At 42.0% G+C, this 20088-nt stretch overlaps 1 long non-coding RNA gene across 1 annotated transcript; it reads left to right on the top strand.

The window, feature by feature from the left end:
- Positions 1-682: 682 nt before the first annotated feature.
- LOC115462506 lies at positions 683-16919 on the top strand. The gene is made up of 3 exons (XR_003940879.1): positions 683-765; positions 3263-3266; positions 16908-16919. It is a non-coding gene; the product is annotated as an uncharacterized LOC115462506 (long non-coding RNA).
- Positions 16920-20088: the final 3169 nt, after the last annotated feature.

Below are 20088 nucleotides of genomic sequence, written 5' to 3'. Positions count from 1 at the left end.
ACATACCCACTGACCTAACATAAAAATACCGGTCACTTGCGACACAACATAACCAAAGACTGCAACGGACATTACCTGACTCTTCTTCCCCCTTTCCCTCTCTGTTTCCCTCCCTGTTTCCTACCATACACCCTCAGGACCTGAACCTCAGAACACTATACCAGTCACTAGGTTAGCTCATCTTTACTACGCAGTCTGTGCTATCCCACTCTGAAGCAACTAGTCACTAACCGAACTATATATCTTTTGTATTATTTTACTCTGTAACAGCGTACTAATGTTCTGTGACTTATTAAAACACAGCTCCAGGATATCCCTACTGGCTTCACATCCTGTAATCCACTTCGAACCTTTCGAGGTCTAAGCAGAATATAAGCACCTAGTAAAGTAAAGTAAATAAGATGATACCATTTTATTCGACTAACAGTACATTTTTTAAATTAGCTTTCAAAGGCAATAGCTTCTTCAGATTAGAAATGAGCAAATGATGACAAATATAAGAATATATAAGTGAAACATAAAAGCATTCCAATGAAAGTCATATAGGGAAGGTGGAGAGGGGGGTGAGAAAAAGGAAGAGATTGATGGGTGATCAGAGGGTGACAAAGCAGTATATAATGGAATAGGAAACCCATCCATCTCTCCCTTTTTGTTAACACCTTCCTACCTCTACCTTTACCCATGAGACTGTCATTGGAATGCTTTTATATTTCACTTATATATTCTGATATTTGTCAATATTTGCTCATTTCTGGTCTGAAGAAGGTGGTATTGCCTTTGAAAGCTAATCAAAAAATGTATTGTTAGCCTAATAAAAAGGTATCATCTTATTTTCTTTTCTTTGTTTTGTTTCTATTATGTCTAGACTGGTCTGAAAAGACATATTTTGGTAATGCCTTCTGCATGACCTACAATTTTTTTTTCAGTTGTGATGAATATCTTCTCCTTCTCCCTCCACCTAGCTATCAATCAAGTATCAGGTTTTTTTTTGTTTTGTTTTTTTATGAAGGCTGGTATTCTGGTTTGTTGCACTATTCACCTTTCAAAGGCCACATTTATTTTGGGTGAATAAAGTCCAAAGTAAATTATTTTGCATATTCAGATGGCACCATATATTTTCAGTAGTTTTGTATTTTGGCTGTTTTTCCTGGTAGAAATACTATTAAAACCTCTTTTGTTCTTTCTGTAATCAAAAGCATACTTTGCAAATGTTAATGAATGGCAGCAAAAATATTTGACTTAAAATTAAATGTGAAGCCACAGAACTGGCAAATGATCAACAGAAACAAGTTGGAATTTAAGAATCTCATGGATACAGTTCATTTTAATCCGATTTTAATAACTGGATTTAATTCACGTAATCCTATTATAGCATCTATTTATGATAGGCATTCTGCATAGCAAGCGCTATCATATAAAAGCTTTACTAAGATACTTTTCAGGCATTATTACTTTGGGATCATAGAAAATCATTTTGGGGCCCTTTTACTAAGTGGCAGTAAGCACTAGCGTATGCTTGCACTATTGTGGGACACACTCAGGAATCTCATGGTAGCATGAAGGGCATGTTTGGGGGGGCAGAGAGCAGGCGTGCCCTGCGCTAATCGGCAAATTGCCACACACAACCGATTAGCACAGGTTTACTGCATGAGACCTTACCACCGAGTAAATAGGTAACTGTAAGGGCTCATGTGCTAATGGCCATGTGCTAATTGAGAAATTAGCATCTGGCCATTAATGGAAAAAACTGTGGCCATTTTACCACCACGTTAAAAGTGGCCTCAGTGTGTGGGAAATCTACACACTAAAAATAGCGCAGGACACTTTTTAGAACAGCTTAGTAAAAGAGCCCCTCTATTTCATCTACATAGTCCCAATTTGGCACATGGTAAAATGGGCCCTAAATGACCAGAATCCAGAAACACATAATTATGCCCCTGAAATGTCAAAGACGTGCATGGGGGAGACTTCCGGTTTGGCGCCACAGCATGATGGCTGCTTGAAAAGTGTGCTTCTGCCAATCTTTGAATTACTCAACTCATCGCTCCACTCTAAACAGTAATTTTGCTATTATATTACCAACAACATCATCTTCTTCACTTTGAAAATGAAGAAAAATAGCAGGATCTAAAGCATCTTAAATTGAATTCACCTTCGCCAGACAAAACAAATGGATTACACAACGAACCTACATCTGAAGATCCTATTTTAGTCGAACTTAAGAACATTAAGGATCTTACGCAAGATCATCTGGCTATATCCCAAGACATGAGAAAAGAGCTTGAGTCCATTCACTCGCAAATCACCATATCCCAAAAAACAACTGAAGATCTCACCTATTACGCCATGCATCTGGAATAAGCCATTCCTCAACTACAGAAAAACACGTCTGCAATAATTAATTTGAAAGAAGACCTTGAAGATCTTGCGAGCCGCAGCAGACAGAATTATGCCAGAATCCCTGGTCTCCCTGAGGGGACCGAGGGTTCTGATGTCTCCTCCTTTCTCTTAAATTGGCTTCCTAAGTTCTTAGATCTGGATTTCTCACCTCCATAATAGTAAAAGTACCGCATCTACAATGAATTTAACTATTGTTAGTGTTTCTATCCCAATAACTTTACTGTTCTGCAACTCAATCCACTTTGATTTTAGTAAAACTAAATTTTGAAAATGACTGTCACTCATGTGAGTACACTTGTGAATCATTAATCCAACAACTAAAAAGGTGTTCAACAACTGGACTAGCAGAAAGTGGAGTGTTCGGTCTGATTAAAAAAAAAGTTCCTTCAAATAAGACCAGGCTGACGAACTACTGATGTCTTTTGGGAAAGAAAAGAGAGGTGCTCTTGCTGAGAGATTTCAACCTGCCGGATGCAGATTGGAAAGTTCCACCTGGAGAATTGGAAGGAAGTAGAGAGGTTGTAGACACCTTACAAAGTGCTCTGCTCAGATAAATGGTGACAGAACCCACGAGGGAAGGAGCAACACTGGATCTGGTGCTCACAAATGGGGAAAGTGTGTTTAATGTCTGAGTGTGTACCCACCTGGGCAGCAGTGATCATCAGTTTGGTTTGATATAACAACTAAAGTAGAGGGGCAGGAAGGAAAAGATCAAAGTCCTGGATTTCAAACATGCTGACTTTAGCAAAATGAGGGAATGCCTAAAGAAAGAGCTGATGGGCTGGGAGGACATACAAGAAGTGGAAAGGTAGTGGTCCATGCTGAAAGGAATTATACATATGGCTACTAACCTTTATGTAAGAAGAGTAAATAAAAGTCAGAAAGAAAGGAAATGATATGGTTCTCCAAGCAAGCGGTTGAGAAAATAAAGGCTAAAGAGTTGGCGTTCATGAAATACAGAAAAACTCAAGAAGAGAAACACAGAGAGGAATGCTGGATGAAACTGAAAGAAGTTAAGAGAGAGAAACATCTGGCAAAAGCGCAAACAGAAGAACAAATGACTAGAAAAGTAAGGATGGTGACAAGAGTTTTTTCAGGTATATTAGTGAAAGGAAGAAGACTAAAAATGGAATTGTAAGACTGAAAGATGCTGTGAACCGCTATGTGGAGAATGATGAGGAAAAAGAAAATGTGCTAAACAAATACTTTTGTGTTCACAAAAGAAAATCCTGGAGAAAGACCATAAATGGCAAAGGTACATATGAGAATGGAATGGATATAGCACCGTTCACGGAAGAAAGTGTTTATGAACAACTTGAAAAATTGAAGGTGAACAAAGCCTTGGGACCAGACAGGATTCATCCCAGGATATTGAGGGAGCTCAGACAGGTTCTGGCAGGTCCTCTTAAAGATTTGTTTAATAAATCTTTGGAGATGGAGGAGGTTCCTTGGGATTGGAGAAGAGCGGATGTGGTCCCTCTTCATAAAAGTGGAGACAGAAAAGAAGCTGCAAACTACAGGCAAATAAGCATCACTTTGGTTATTGGAAAAGTAATAGAAGTGATGCTGAAGGAAAGCATAGTGAATTTCCTGGAATCCAATTGGTTAACAGATCCGAGAAAACATGGTTTTACCAAAGGTAAATCGTGCCAAATCTGATTGAATTCTTTGACTGGGTGACCAGAGAATTGGATTAAGGATGTGCGCTAGATGTAATCTATTTATTTATTGACATTTATATCCCACATTATCCCGAAGCAAACTCGAGTTCAATGTGGCTTACTCGTAACCACTTGTAACCACTCGCCTCCACCTACCCTCCTCTCCTCCTTCCTGTACATATTAATTGATTTGATTTGCTTACTTTATTTTTTGTCTATTAGATTGTAAGCTCTTTGAGCAGGGACTGTCTTTCTTCTATGTTTGTGCAGCACTGCGTACGTCTTGTAGCGCTATAGAAATGTTAAATAGTAGTAGTAGTAGTAGTGGCTTACAAAGAGTAACTGAATCAAGTGTATGAAGTAATTCATAGTACATTATATGCAGATTTCAGCAAAGCCTTTCACATGGTTCCTCATAGGAGACTCTTGAATAAACTTGACAGGCTGAAGTTAGGACCCAAAGTAGTGAACTGGATTAGGAACTGTTTGACAGACAGATGCCAAAGGGTGGTGGTTAATAGAATTCACTCGGAGGAAGGAAAGATAAGTAGTGGTGTGCCTCAAGGATCAGTGCTGGGGCGGATTTTGCTCAATATATTTGTGAGCGACATTGCCAAAGGTTTAGAAGGTAAGATCTGCCTTTTTGCGGATGATACCAAGATTTGTAACAGAGTGGACAATCCGGAGAGAGTGGAAAATATGAAAAAATATCTGCAGAACTTAGAATGGTCTAATGTTTGGCAATTAAAATTCAATACTAAGAAGTGGAAAGTGATGAACCTAGGGAGTAAAAATCCAAGGGAGTCATACTGTATGTGCTAGGTGGTGAAAGGCTGATATGCACAGACAGGGAGAGGGATCTTGGGGTGATAGTATCTGAGGATCTGAAGGCGACGAAACAGTGTGACAAGACAGTGGCCATAGACAGAAGGATGCTAGGCTGCATAGAGAGAGGTGTAACCAGCATAAGAAAGGAGGTCTTGATGCCCCTGTACAAGTCATTGGTGAAACCCCACCTGGAGTACTGTGTTCAGTTTTGGAGGCCATATCATGCTAAAGATGTAAGAATACTTGAAATGGTCCAGAGGAAGGCAACAAGAATGATATGGGGCTTGCGCCAAAAGACATATGAGAAGAGACTAGAAGACATGAATATGTTTACCCTAGAGGACAGGAGGGACAGGGGAGATATGATACAGATGTTTAAATGCTTGAAAGGTATTAATATAGAAATAAATATTTTCCAGAGAAGGGAAAGTGGTAAAACTGGAGGACATGAATTGAAGTTGCGGGGTGGCAGACTTAGGAATAATGTCAGAAAATTATTTTTTTCAAGAAGGTGGTGAATGGGCTGTGTTGGCATTGCCGCGTGGCTTAGTAAACTGGGGAGTGAGTTGATAAAGGCTAGACATTTTTATGTGTATTTGGAACAATTAAAGAGAATTTCATGTTATTTTTTTTAATTTAAAATTTATAATGAATTAAGAAAGGTTGGACAATTTGTTTGTATTTTTGGGAACTCTATACAGATATGTGTAGAAACCCTAGGGTCCTGTTAGTACATGGTAACAGACATTAGCGTACACTGAAGGGCTCTTTTACAATGCCAAGGTAGAACTACCATGGCGTTGTCATGTGCCAAATCTGGCACTACCGCTGGCCCACCGCAGGAGCTGGTGGTAGTGCCTTCCCCAGCATGTGCAATTCCAGCATGACCAGAAATATTTTTTTATTTTTACTGCCAAGTTAGCATAAGAGACCTTACCGCCTCCTAAATAGGAGACGGTAAGGGCTCCCCCAGGAAATGGCCACATGTCAAGTTTGTACTTACTGCACAGCCATTTCCTTTTTTTAGAAAAAACCCCGCTATGGTAAAAGAGGCCTCAGCGTACAGCAAATCCACACACCGAACCTATTGCAGGGCCTCTGTTACCGCAGCTTTGAAAAGGGACCCTAAGTGCCACATGGCCAATAGGTATAAAATAGGATACAAAGTATTTAACATGCACTTATTCTATGAGCACATACTAAGCTTTAGTAAAAGGGTCCATTAGTTATTACATCACTAGCTGCTAGTGTGATATAGCACCTCCCACAGGCTGCCCCTGGTAGGCAGACCATCCACCAAGATCTCTGTACACCAGTCTGCCAGACAAAGCTGTAGATCTACTCCTTTCTTTTAAAGCACTGAAAATTTTTATTAATCTGCTTTACAGCCCCGATAGAGTAGCTTTTACTTCTTTCTAAACATGAAGCACTTTTATTATCAGCAATGCAAATAAATTAAATTATGTTCATTTGACAGTCATCTTCCCTTGAAGCGAAATGTGGCCACTGTTTTTATCTCTTTTCCATAAATTGTCTACTGTTCTCACCATTTGGTATATTTGATCTGCTCTTTATCTGTATTGCTGGAGCACTTCCAGAACAATTCCTCCTACCATTCTGCCACTTTTATTATCAGGACATCTTGGGGAATGAGCTTATACCATCCCTTTCATTCCATACAGCAGAGGTTAGCTCCTATCTGCTTCCCTGCTGCAGACTTCCTCATTAATCAGGCTTCTGACTCCCAGCACTGCTTGTCTCTCCAAAATAGTTAATTGCTTCTACTACTTAGGGAAGGACTGAAACTTTCTTTCTAAGCCCTGCTCCTGTGACTCCAATAAGCCAGCTGCATAGTTCCCCTTCCAACACTGTCTTAGCAGACTCTTAGGAGGCTGGGGGACAACCATTCCCTTCCCTACCAGTCTCTCTGCCCTTCCATGAGATCTACTCATTGCCCGGCCTCTTTGTCTCTCACAGCAAAAATTGGGGGAAATCCTGTTTCTGCAGACAGGCTGTAGATCCTGTCTCCCTGCCAGGGAAAGTCCTTTCTTCCTCCTACATCTGGAAACTCTCCTCCTTCCTTCAGGCTGACACTCTTTCCTTCCAGCATCTTGGAAGGAACAACCCTCTTTCCCTGTCTGGATTGCTGCCTTTATTGGAGTGTGCTCTTTGGCCATACCCTCTCCCCTACTTTCTGGGGAAACCAAGGAACATTGCAGGCTGCTTTGATTGGAGAGCTGATGGAACATAGTGAGCTATTGTCCCCCATGGCTTCATCTTGTGCTTGGGTTTATCCTGCCTTTAACATAGGCAGCTGTGACACCCTAACCCAGCCCCTTTTCCCCACTCTGAACTCAATTAGATAAATAGCAACATATGCATATTGTGAATTAGATGGCAACAACTTGGCTGCAGCTTTATTAGAAAGACATGACTGTATTTAACACAAACAAAACAGGATACCCAAGCCAAATTGTAAGCTCTTTAAAGCTACATATAATGCACCTAGCTCGTCGCCATAAGCAAGACTGCCAATGTGCTACTTACTGTACCCAGGATGCTCCCACCAGGCAGTAAGGTGCATCTAACCCAGGTGTAATGAGCCCATCTGCACCAACTGGTGGATTAGCGCCACTCCAATCACCCAGGCTCAGGTATTCCCACCCTCTAAGCTGCGACATGCATGACAGAAGATTCCAAACTAAGAAAAAGGGACGGGAGGGAGGGGAGGCTGCTCTCTTTCATGCCCTCGGGAACAAAAGAGGGCACTTCCTGTAAACTTGCAGGCTTTAAAGCCCCTGACTCAGGTCCCTCCCTTTCCACCAGGGAGTCCACTTTGACATGAAACTTCCCTTCTATAGCAACCCCCTTCCACAATCGGGGTGTGGGTACATGGGTGCATGACGCCATGTTAATGTTTGCTCCGTTCACTTGTGCCCTCCAGGCTCCACCCTATTACAGAGTGGAGTGGAGAAGTAGCCTAGTGGATAGTGCATTGAGCTTTGATCCTGGTGAACTGGGTACAATTCCCACTGCATCTCCTTGTGACTCTGGGCAAGTCATTTAACCCTCTATTGCTCCAGGTACAAAATAAGTACCTGTATATAATATGTAAATCACTTTAATTGTAACCACAGAAAGGTGGCATATCAAGTCCCATCCTCTTAAAAGATAAGTACTGGGGATTTCTTTCCCCCATTGGGTACTGGCACTAATATTTGCCTGATTCTTAGTGAAGAAGGCATGTGGGGTTTCTGCCTTCAGTTTTTCCCATATTCTCAGCATCACTGTGTCCTCCAAGACTTGGTTAAAAATGGGACGTTTGACTCTTTTGCCTTCTTTCCTCCCTATCCTGGTGAGCTGATTACTTTATCTAATCACATTAGAAAGAATATCTTTCTCAGTGACCAGTATTATAATTAGGGTAGGACATTTGTTTTAGAAGAAACTGGCTAGGGTACAAAATCTTGTGCTCAATTCATACGTTTGCCTTTGGCTGTATAACTCCCCAGCCAATACCCTGCACGTGAGGCGGGAGCCTATCCAGCCCAATAGTCCTAGTCATCTAAGCCTAAGCAAACATAGAAAATAGAGATATCTGGCTGCCCTACCCAGGACAATCTACAGGGAAAAGCCTAGGAAACATTATAGTGACAGAAGTCACAAGACTTGTGCTGTGACTGTGTGGTAAGGCAGGTATGGTAGCAGCACTGAGCCTCTACAGAAACAGCCAGACAATAAGACAGAGATGGGTAGTAACAAAATACTTGTACTTTGTTACAGTACTTAAGTACAATTGACAGTACTTTTACTTGTAATGAGTTACAAGTACAAAGTATGGCAAAAAAAAAAAAAGTAACTCATTACAAGTAAGCTGTACTTTTGTACTTAGCAATGAAGTACACAGTTAGAAAGAGTTGGGGGGATTTAAAGTATTTTCCATACTTCTGCTTCTCCCCCTCTACAGGTGATGTCAGACCCAGCTTGCAGCTAATTGGGCCTGAACTTCCACCCCCTCCCCCTTCAAGTATGATTGGCCGAGGAAGTGTGTAGACGAGAGTGGAATGTTTGACCACAGAAATACAATACCTGGAGACAAAGATCTAAAAAACTTCTTTATTGATGGAAAGACTCGACACAACTGTTGTGTTTCGGCCGACAGGCCTGCATCAGGAGTCTTATTCAATAACGTAATATATATTGAATCTCAGACGTCGGAAGTCAGCTAAAGCAATGGCGTAGATAATGTTGGAGTCTTGAAAAAGACTTTTGATTGTAGATTTGCTCGTGGCGTATCAAATCTCTCAAAAACCATGAAAGGTAGCACTTGTGTTCTTCTGTGGGACGTTCGAGTTCTCTGCTTTACAGCGGATTCTTCTGGCCGAGGAAGTGTACCATTAGCCTCTCACCTACCCAGAGTCCTCAAATGTGGTCCCCACTCCCGAGTCCCGCCTCCCCCTCCTCCTAATAGCAAGCAACAGACTAGGAGCAGGCAGCTGTGATGATTGAAGCAAGGAGGGTGCAAAGGAAATGGTGCTTATGTGCTAAAGTTGTCACATGTGCACGATGTGTTCAGCAAAGTCCTGTTCCTGCTGCCTAATCAAGTTTCCCATAAACCAGGGGCGTAGCCAGACTTTGACAGGAGGGGGGTCCACAGCCCAAAGTGGGGGGCACATTTTAGCCTCCCCCCCGGTGCCGCCGCCCCCCACCACCACCATTTTTGACACCCCCCCCCCCCCCCGCCGCTACCACCACCACCTGCAGTACGTCAGACTCACAGAAACAGAAGCCTTGCAGATCAGCAACGAGGCCGCGCTGGAGAGGAGGACTTCGGCTGGCAGGGGTTGGGGACCCCCGTTAGCAAAGGTACCCAACGGCGGTGGCAGGGGAGGGTTGGCAGTGTGAGGGGGGTCAAAGGGGTTGGCGGTGGGGGGGCCAGGGCCAAATCTACGGGGGTCCATGCCCCCACGGCCCCACGTAGCTATGCCCCTGCCATAAACACTCCGTTAGTGCTGCTCACTTATCTCCAGCTGCCAGGGCTGCAGGACCTGGTGCAACTCCTCGGCAGAGAGGGGCTGGCACTGATGTGCAAGGTTGCAATCAGTCTACAGGGAAAGCCTCCCCAGAACTAAGCCCTCTCTGCCCACGCTGATGTAGGCTCACAGTGTCTGATACACGCATAGGCCAGCAGTATCAGAGGTCACCTGATTACTGGCGCGTGCAGCTGAATGAACTTTCCAGAGACTTTCACGTGCAACCAGGAGGTAGTAGTGCTGCTCATTCGCTGCCTGCAATAATAGCATTAGTCACTGCTACTAACTAGTAGTCAGTTTGCTCTCAGTCTCAGAGACTTTACTGTGTCTGCTCTGCACTCTGCAGCAGTGCCGGGTCGGGTGTATTATTTTTTGCTACAACAAGCTAAGCGATCAGCTCACCACTGAGCCAAGAGAGAGACAACCAGATATTTGCAGGTACCATTCCCTGGCTTGTCTGACCTCTAGGGGATATGTACCTCTTGTTTGTGCTAAGTCATGATAATAGCATATTAAAAAAATATGAGCATAATGCTAACTTGAGACGAAGCCAGGCCATTTATTAATCTGACATGTGATAACATGCTATCAAGTTCTAGCATGTGCTGTCTTCCAAGGAATGGGGTCCTTCATGCGTGTCTTCAATAGAAACCAAATTCCTGGAAATTAATGGAGGCACCAGTGAAAAAAAAAGGTTGACTAAATTACCACTTGAAGTACTAACTTGAAAAAAGCAGCAGGAGAGTAGAGAACAGGTAATTTGATTCATTCATTCATTGATTCATATATATAATTCTTGAACAAAATGCAACCAGGCATTGAAAATAATGTAAACCTTGAGGTCTTAGTTACCTGTCTGATGGACTGAAAATTAATTGCAGAAAACTAAAGGATTCGAATCAAGATTAGAGTCACTGGCTCCAGGAAGTTTGGATAGTTAAGGCCAATTATATGTATACATTTCAGATATCCAATTAATAGCTCTGGGTCATTTTCCATTAAGAATGACCCTGAAAATAGCAGAAGTCTCAGGAGTCAGTGTATTCCAAAACTCTTTCATAAGATAGTTGTGCATGCAATGGGTTAGAGCTGCTTAACAAACCTCTTTACATTTTTTTTTATCTATTAAAGGATGGCAAGCTACATTTATGTGTAATTATATTTTAACTGTAGGCTTGTGCATTTCATCAGAAGCTAAAAAGGGAGAAGTAAATATTAAATTCTGTTCAATTAGCAAAATGCATTTTTGATTAGCTTTTAATAGCTGTTTTCACTTCATCAGGTCAGAGTACATATGAAAAAAAACTCACGCTAGCCTTCTTTTTCTTGCAATCTCTTATCATCTTTGGCTAAATGGAGGAAACAGAATTGCATGAATTAAGGCTTTTAACTTCAGAGTTTTATTTATTAAAGGAACCTCAAAGCTGAGAGAACATTTTTGAAAAAGGAAGCAGTTAATTTCCCTTAATAAAGCAATTATAATCCACTCCCCCTCCCCCCCATTTTCAGCAAGTCAATACAACAGTGATTCCCAAACCTGTCCTGAGGGAACCCCAGTCAGTCAGGTTTTCAAGATATCCACAATGAATATGAGACACATTTGAATGCACTGCCTTGTTGGCATGCAAATCTATCTCATGCATATTTATTGTGAGTATCCTGAAAACCTGACTGACTGGGGTTTTCCCAGGACAGGTTTGGAAACCCCTGCAGTACAACTGGATCATAGCACATTATCAAAATGTAAAAAGGGAGTGGCAGAGTGGCCTAGTGGTTAGAGCACTAGTTCCAACCCCAGTGCTGCTCTTTGGGATCATAGGCAAATCACTTAACCCTCCATTGCCTCAAGTACAAACTTAGATTGTGAGCCCTCCTGGGACAGAGAAATATCCAGTGTACCTGAATGTAAGTCACCTTGAGCTACTACTGAAAAAGGCGTGAGCAAAATCTAAATAAATTTAATAAAATTCTTACCACCAGCACCTCCAAGTTCCCCAAAAACTCCAAAAAGCAATTCTTAGCATATGTTATGCAAATATTATAGTCATTTTGGAAAGGCTTTTCCACCGAAGAGTCTCCTTTATACATAAGAAGGGGCTTGACTAAATTCATGTGGCTGGATATGTATATATAAGTACACTGATGCATATACATAGGCATTCAGAGGGCCCAAGGTGTAGCAGTGTTGTGATGTAGAGTCATGCTTTATGAAATACACATGCAAATACATGGAGGGGCATTTTCGATATGATGTCCAAATAGTAAAATAAATATTTACAGGAAAATGTTTTAAAACATGTGTCCATAATGGAAGAAATAAATAAACATGTTCCGATATTCAAACACACATAAGAAAAATGGTTAGAAGGCGGATGCACTGCAAACATTACAGACGTTTTGAGATAAATGTCTCCGCAAATCGGAAATACACTACGCAAAGCGTGCAATGGTGGTACTGGTCCTTGTGTATAGAAAAAAAAATCCATGACAGTAGCAGCATGTTTTCTCCATGTGGCAAACATGCATATATACCTCCTGCACGTGGAGGACTATTCCTCAGTGTGTGTGGTAATGTCTCTGCGCAGAGAACCTAATTTTCCATGTCAGAGACACCTTCCTCACCCACACCTCACACTACATTACCTTCCCCACTACCCCCCAGGACCTCCAAAACATGGCACTCAGGACTGTACCACAGGTTCAACTGAGGGGAGATCACCAGCAGCTGGCTCCTAGGTAAGCACTATAGGGATCCCCAAACTCCATACCCCCTCCTCACACAAATCTTCAACACAATCCTTCCCCTGGAAGCATGAGGCCCTATGTGACTGACCCCATCGCCACTGCCTAAAACTGGCCCTGTATGTACATATTAACAGCTTCTCCTATCTATTGCTCATCCTTCCTGAGTGAAACAACCTACAGCTGTGCCTGCAGCTCTGAAGCCACACGCAGTCTCCAATTTTGGACCAAACCTCCATGTCTGTCCACGATCTACCAAAAGGTGTACCTCTCTGATCTACTACCTCTGGCTCCGAACAGGCTCTTTCCTGTTCTTGCTCTCAGGCTAGGTTCCCCTGCTTCCCACTTGGAGCACTCCTCCACTCCAGAGGCGTAGCTAGGTTTTGATGTCTTGGGGAGCAGACTTTTGTAAAATAGGCGCCAGATATGGGCATAGTTTGACTGTTTCATTTTGGGGGGGGCAAAGGGTGTGGCTTGGCACATTTGCATATGTACATCTCATGCATATTCATTAAGGCTATTTTTAAAAAAAACAACAACAAACACACACACGCACCAGACTAAAATGCTGAATATGAAGCCAGCATATCAAAAACAATAGGGCCAGACACTTTATGAAATAACACAAAACCCTACAAAGACACTCAAAATCTATACAGAAAACTTAACACACAAGAGCCCTAACCCACCTATGAAAAGACACTGGACCCTAGAGCACCAATATACCTGTTACTGGAAAACACAAAACACTACATGCTAGCAGAAACTGTCACCTCAGTCACATATGCAGAACATGGACAGACCCTTATGTAATACAAAATAGGGAACCATAAAAAACATGCCCACAAAAACTGAAATATAGATCTCTTCAAGAAAGCCAGACTCTGTAAGCAGTGCAAATACTGGTAAAAGAGAAACAGAAATTTATTTTCTCCTGTACTCTGCAAAATACAACAATACGAAAAACATGTACATTTCACAAAGCAGGCACATCTTAGTCCTTAAAAAGCATTAAATAAAAAGAATGTTTTGTTTTCTATCTTTGTTGTCTGAGCATTCTGTTTTTTTAGTTGGGCTGGTCCCAGTCTCTTTTCCACTTTTCATGTGTAAGTCTTCTTCTAAATTCTTTTCCAGGTTGGCTTTTCCATTTCCTTGCTCTTCTCTTGTCTTCTTCCTGTCCTTCTCTGCATCTGTCTGGCACTGATCTTTTATTTTATGTTTTTTCCCCACTTTTCTCTCACTCTTTAGTCCTTAGTATCCGTCTACCTACTGGCTTTGACCATCTCCCTCTCATTCCCTTTCCAGCACTCCCATTCCCCCCTCTATCTCTCCCTTACCTAGTCTCCTAAATTCCTCTTCCATCTTTCACCCACTTCATTAGTCCCCAATTCCCATCCTCTGTACTCACTCTCTTTGCCCTCATCTACCCTCCACTGCATCTCATCACCCTATCGGTCCCAGCTCCATCCATGTCTCCTTCCCTCCCTTGCCTTCAAGGCCACTCTTCTGTCTGTTACCCTATACCCCATGCCCAATAGCTTCTCTTTCACCATCTTTTTAACCTCTTTCTACCCTAACTCAACTCCCTTCAGAAACTCATCCCCTTCTCCTATACCCCTCACCAGTACCCCAATCCATTTTCAATGACTCTTATCCTCTTTCCTGTCTTCTAGGTCATTCACATTATTTCTCAACCTTTCCCTGCCCTTATTCTCATATCCCTATTTTCACATCCTGCTTCTTCCCCCTCTCCCACCCCCAGTCCCATCCATCTCCTTCTCCTTCCCTCTGTCCCACCTCTCCCAGTCTCATCCATCTACTGTTCCTTCCCTCTGCTCACCACCCTTCCCAGTCCCATCCATCTCCTGCTCCTTCCCTCTAACCCAACTTCTCCCAGTCCCATCCATCTTCTGCTCCACCCCCACCGCCGCCTCCTGTGTTGTAGCGCCCGCCCCCCTCCAAGCTCGGCTTCCCCTCCGACGTGAGTGGCCTGCCCGAGGATGGTAATGCATGCATTACTACCTGCGCCGCCGTCCCCTCAGCAGTTATCCGCCCCTACCCACCCTCAACCGCGGCCATGCTGGGCAGCAAACGGGGCCGAAGCCAACCGCGCAAGGCCAACCTGCTGGACTCGGTGCTGTTGGGCCCCGGTCACGAGCCACTCTTGCTGCCCTGCAGTATCTGCAGGAAGGTCTTCACAGATGCTGGGCGCCTGCGGCAGCATGAAGCCCAGCAGAGTCACTAGCCTGCAGTTGGGCTATGGGGAGCTACCGCCTGCCTCTGTCTCCGGTCTGGATGAAACGCCCCGCAAGCACAACCGCACCCGCAAACAGGTGGCGTGCGAACTGTGCGTCAAGATTTTCCGGGATGTCTATCACCTGAATCATCATAAGCTCTCGCACTCTGGGGAGAAACCCTACTCTTGCCTGTCTGCGGCCTCCGGTTCAAATGCAAGGACCGCATGTCCTACCATGTGCGCTTGCACGATGGCTCTGTGGGCAAACTGTGCATGCGGGAAGGTGACAGTGCTTGCGCATAGGCGGCGCGGCACCACCAGAGCGTCACCGCATGCAAGCGGGAAGGTGGGCCGCTTGCATGCGCATAGGCGCTGTTTTTTTGAGAAATCGATTTAGGGGAGCGACCGCTCCCCCTGAGCCCCACCTAGCTACGCCACTGCTCCACTCCATCTTTTTCTTGGGTGCTGGATCTTAAGGTGGAACCTAACATCAGGTAACTATGATTTGGATTAATTTTTTCCAATGTGCATCACTTTACATTTGTCCACATTACATTTCACCTGCCATTTGGATGCCCAGTCTTCTAATTTCTTCATGTCTTCTTGCACTTTTTCACAGTCTGCATGCATTTAAACAACTTTGAATAGTTTTGCATCATCTGCAAATTTAATCACCTCACTCATCGTTCCCATTTCTAGATCATTTATAAATGTATTAATCAGCACTGGTTCCAGTACAGATCCCTGGGGCACTCCACTATCCATCCTCCTCCACTGAGATAAATAATGGCCATTTAACCCTACCCTTTGTTTTATATCCACAACAGAATATTGCCTCCTGTACCATGACTTTTCAATTTTCTCAGGAGTCTCTCTTGAGGGGCTTTGTCAAAAGCTTTCTGAAAATCTAGATACACTACATCAACCGGCTCACTGTTATCCACATGTTTTTTACACTCCTTCAAAGAAATGAAGCAAATTGGTGAGGCAAGTAATTTTATTCTAGTCGTTTCCACTATTTTGCCCTGCACTGACAGGCATACCAGTCTGTGATTTCCAGAATCACTCTGAAATCCTTTTTAAAAATCGGCATTACATTGGCCATCTTTCAATCTTCAAGTACTACGGACAATTTTAATGACAGGTTACAGATCACTAACAGCAGATCAACGATTTCCAGTCCAGGTGATTTACTACTCTTTAATTTGTCAGTTTAGTTCACCAAGATATCGTTCAGTGCCTCTGCATGTTCACCCTTGAAAACCATTTCTGGTACTGTAGATCTCTTACATCTTCTGTAAAGACTGAAGCAAATAATTCATTCAGTCTCTCTGCTATCTCCAAGTGCCCCTTTTACTCCTTGATGATCCAACAGTTTCACAGATTCCCTCACAGGGTTTCTGCCTCTGGTAAAGTTATTACTATTCCCCCGATATCCAGCGCTATTTAACCGTTCAGAAACGGCTGCTGACCAGTTAAATAGTGCTTCAGCGCCTGTTAATATTCATTGCTGAGTTGGGAATTTGTTTTGTTTGATGTTTTGAATGAAGATATTTTGCACCATAAAAGTAATACACTGACCAGGAACTTGCACTGAATGATCTATACATGCCAAGCAACTGTATCAAATCTACTGTTTAAGCTAAGTAACAGCTTTATTTATACAAACAATTTTGTTCTGAAGAATTTGCTTGAGCTACAATTTTATTAGGAGGAGGCAGGGAGTGCTATGATGTACGTAAAGGTGTTATAACATCTCAGTTCCTGAGTCTGTGTATATACTGAGCACATATCATTTAATTTAATTTATTATTTTGTATATTATGATTTTGAGTTAATATAGTTTCTAATCTACATATATTTAATATATAAGAAACTGAATTTAAAGAATACCCAGTGATTGATTTAGCATTGAATATCTGGGGTCAACGCTGATTGCAGCTCTTAGGCAGGCTGCCTCCCATGAGCTGAATATCAGCCTCTATGTGTTTTCATCTCTGTGGCAAGTTTATCTTTGAATTCTCTTTTAGCCTTCCTTATCAGCGCTTTGCATCTAACTTGCCATTGCTTATGTTGCTTTTTGTTTTCTCCATTCGGATCCTTACTTCATTTTTGAAGGATGTTCTTTTGCCTTTAATAGCCTCTTTCATCACTCCCTTTAATCATGCTGGCTATCATTTGTTCTTCTTTCCACTTTTATTAATATGTGAAATACATCTGGTCTGGGCTTCCAAGAGGATATTTTTATCAGCCTTAGTGGCTGACCCTTTCAGCTTTTTTTTTAAATATTTTATTTATTCATTTAATCAAAATTTACAAGAAACATCTTGCTTAGGAAAGTATCATTCAAAAGAACATTTTTACCAAGGAAAAAATTCTAAGACGCTCAAGTCCATAAATGGAGATCCAAGATTTTAGGAAATCTAGGGGAGAAATATAACAAAGGAAAAAATAAGGTAATTATTCTCTGCTAAGAGATTGTACAGCTTCTTAATGTTGCCTCTCCAATTTAACTGAGGCTAAAAGCGATGATACATGAGCAGGTTCAGTAAACATATATTTCTTACCCCCCAGCCTTATTATGCACTTGCAGGGGTATCTAAGAAAAAAGGTACCCCCCAAGTTCAATACTTCAGGCTTGAGGAGTAGAAATTGTTTCCTCCGTCATCTTGTCTCTTTCGAGACATCAGAAAATAACATAATTTTAAAACCCAAAAAGGGTTTCTCCTTATTACGGAAAAAGAGACGGAAAATCCAATCCTTATCAGGAGTCAATGCAACTGTCGCCACCAATGTAGCGGCAGTCGCCAATTGAGAGTCAGAGGTCTCAAGCAAAAGAGAAATATCCAGCAGTTTTTCATTATCTGGATTAGTGTTCCTCTCTGGGACATAATATACTTGGGAAAAAGGTGGAATATCCTTTTCCAAAATATTCAAAACTTCACAAAAATATCGTTTCAGCATTTCCAGAGGGAGAACAGTTTGTATCCTTGGAAAGTTGACAAATCTCAGATTGTTATTCTCAGTGAAGTTATCAAAAACCTCCATTTTTTGTCTGAGATTTGTCACATCTTTTATAATCGTAGTTTGTAGCGTTTCCACTTTCATAAGCCTTTGGTCAATTTTTTCAATTTTTTGATTTAAAACTTTAATCTCCTCTCCCTCTTTTTGTAAATCAGTTTCAACACGTTTTACCCTTGGTAAAAGGTCATTAGTTTGCTTGAGGAAAATTTGTCCCAAATTAGACATCAAATCCCACAGTACTTCTAAAGTTACTTCTTTTGGTTTGACCACTAGCTCCTTAGGTAATTCAAACCTTGCTGAAGTCTGCTCATTCTCCTCACTTCGTCTCTCAGTTTCTCTCCCCTCACTTTGCTGCGGTTCTATGGGCAAACTGCCCTCCATTCCTTCCTCAGTTGGAAAAAACGCTTCACCCCTACGTTCTTCTGGGCCCGTGCCTTCTTCCAAGGGGGACCCTGTAGGGTCAGAAAGGAAGGAACTTGCACCAAGCGGTTGGGGAGGTGGAGTTCGCGCTGCGGGACTCAACGTTGTTTCCAAGCCGGGGGAAGCCAAAATCTCCCGTTCGCCGGTGTTCCCGGTCGGCTGAGTTCCGCTATTTTGCACAATTGTTCGCGGCCTCATAAAACGATCAATAGGACCTGGCAAAGGAGACGGGAGCGGGGAAGCTCTGCCCCCTCCTCTATGCTTCGGCATCTCAGGAGTGAGGTATGGGACGTCTTAGCAGGTCGCGGCCATCTTGGATCTCCTCGACCCTTTCAGCTTTTAACCATTTTTTCTAATTTTATCGCGGTTGCCCTTTCAAAAATTAAATGCTGCTATAGTGACTTCACTCCATTTATTGTCAAATTTCATCATATTATAATCACTGGTTCCCAGTGGACCCAACACTGGTACTTCTCGTACTAAGTCCTGCATTCTTGTTGATTCCTGGACCAGCTGCTCCAAGAAGCAGTCATTTATTATGTCTAGGAATTTTACCTCCCTAGCACTCCCTGACCCATCTTTGCCCTTTGGCTACATGGTAAGATTTATTTTAGAAAAATATTAGCATCATATCTGTGTTATTTGAATGTTCTAATGCATGCTTAAGTATTTCATTGGTATTATGCTGACATCGTATTATATCTGTGTTATATGAATGTTCTTCCATGCTGTCTATTATGGCATCATTTGTATTGTACTGACTTTTATCATATCTCTGTTACATGGCTGTTCTGCAGTGCTGTTAAATGTGTATATTCTTGATAGTGTTTCCTGGTAGTCCTATTATTAGGTTTCAATTTGCTGTTTCCACATTTAGCTCATTTATTGTATTTATGTTTATATTTGGGCATTTTACTATTGTTATGCTGTTAACAGAACTGTAAGTTTTATGTTAAACTATACCTGCTGTACACCGCCTTGGATGAATCTCTTCATAAAGGCAGTTAATAAATCCTAATAAATAAATAAAATGTATGTAATCAATATTGGGGTAATTGAAATTATTGAAAATCCAACAAACAAGATCCTAACAATTGTTCGATGTAGGAGTCAGAAGTGTTGAAAAATAGAAATAAACAAATGGAGAAAAAGACCTCAGCCAAATAAGAGCACTGTACCTGCAGTAAAACATGGTCAATGACAGGCTCTCTTTCAATTACTGGTCAAGAAAAACCTTCATTTTGTTTCTAGAAATCTATCAATTATCAAAAATTCCTTCACCGCATTGAAACATGAAAATAGCAAAAATAGCAAATAGACTGGCCATGTTTTGTTCTAAATTACGACAGCCCCAACATAAAAAGGCTAAATCAAAAGCAAAATGACTTATCTATATATTTGTCTTCCACGATGGCCAGAGACTCCCAAATTCTGACAGAGGTTTTCTGTTTCGCTATACACTGTTTCAAGAGCTGACTCCATCCATACTTCAAGCTTTCAAAACTGCTATGGGTTACAACGAACACTCACATGACCACTGTATATGTTAGCAATTCCAAGGTAAGATTCAGGAGCTTGTTGTGAATCTTCTTCATTCCAATTAGAAATCTCTAGAGACTGTGGGGGTGGGGGCAGGGGGATGACACATGGATAAAATGTGGATTCTATTGCGTTACAGGGTGTTTCCTTCATATTTTCACAGTTTATTTGGGAGTCTGTAAAAAAAGTAATACTCAAAAAAAAA

The sequence above is a fragment of the Microcaecilia unicolor genome, chromosome 2, assembly GCF_901765095.1.
Source record: "Microcaecilia unicolor chromosome 2, aMicUni1.1, whole genome shotgun sequence".
Lineage (NCBI taxonomy): Eukaryota > Metazoa > Chordata > Amphibia > Gymnophiona > Siphonopidae > Microcaecilia > Microcaecilia unicolor.
This window is presented reverse-complemented; position numbering and strand designations above follow the sequence as displayed.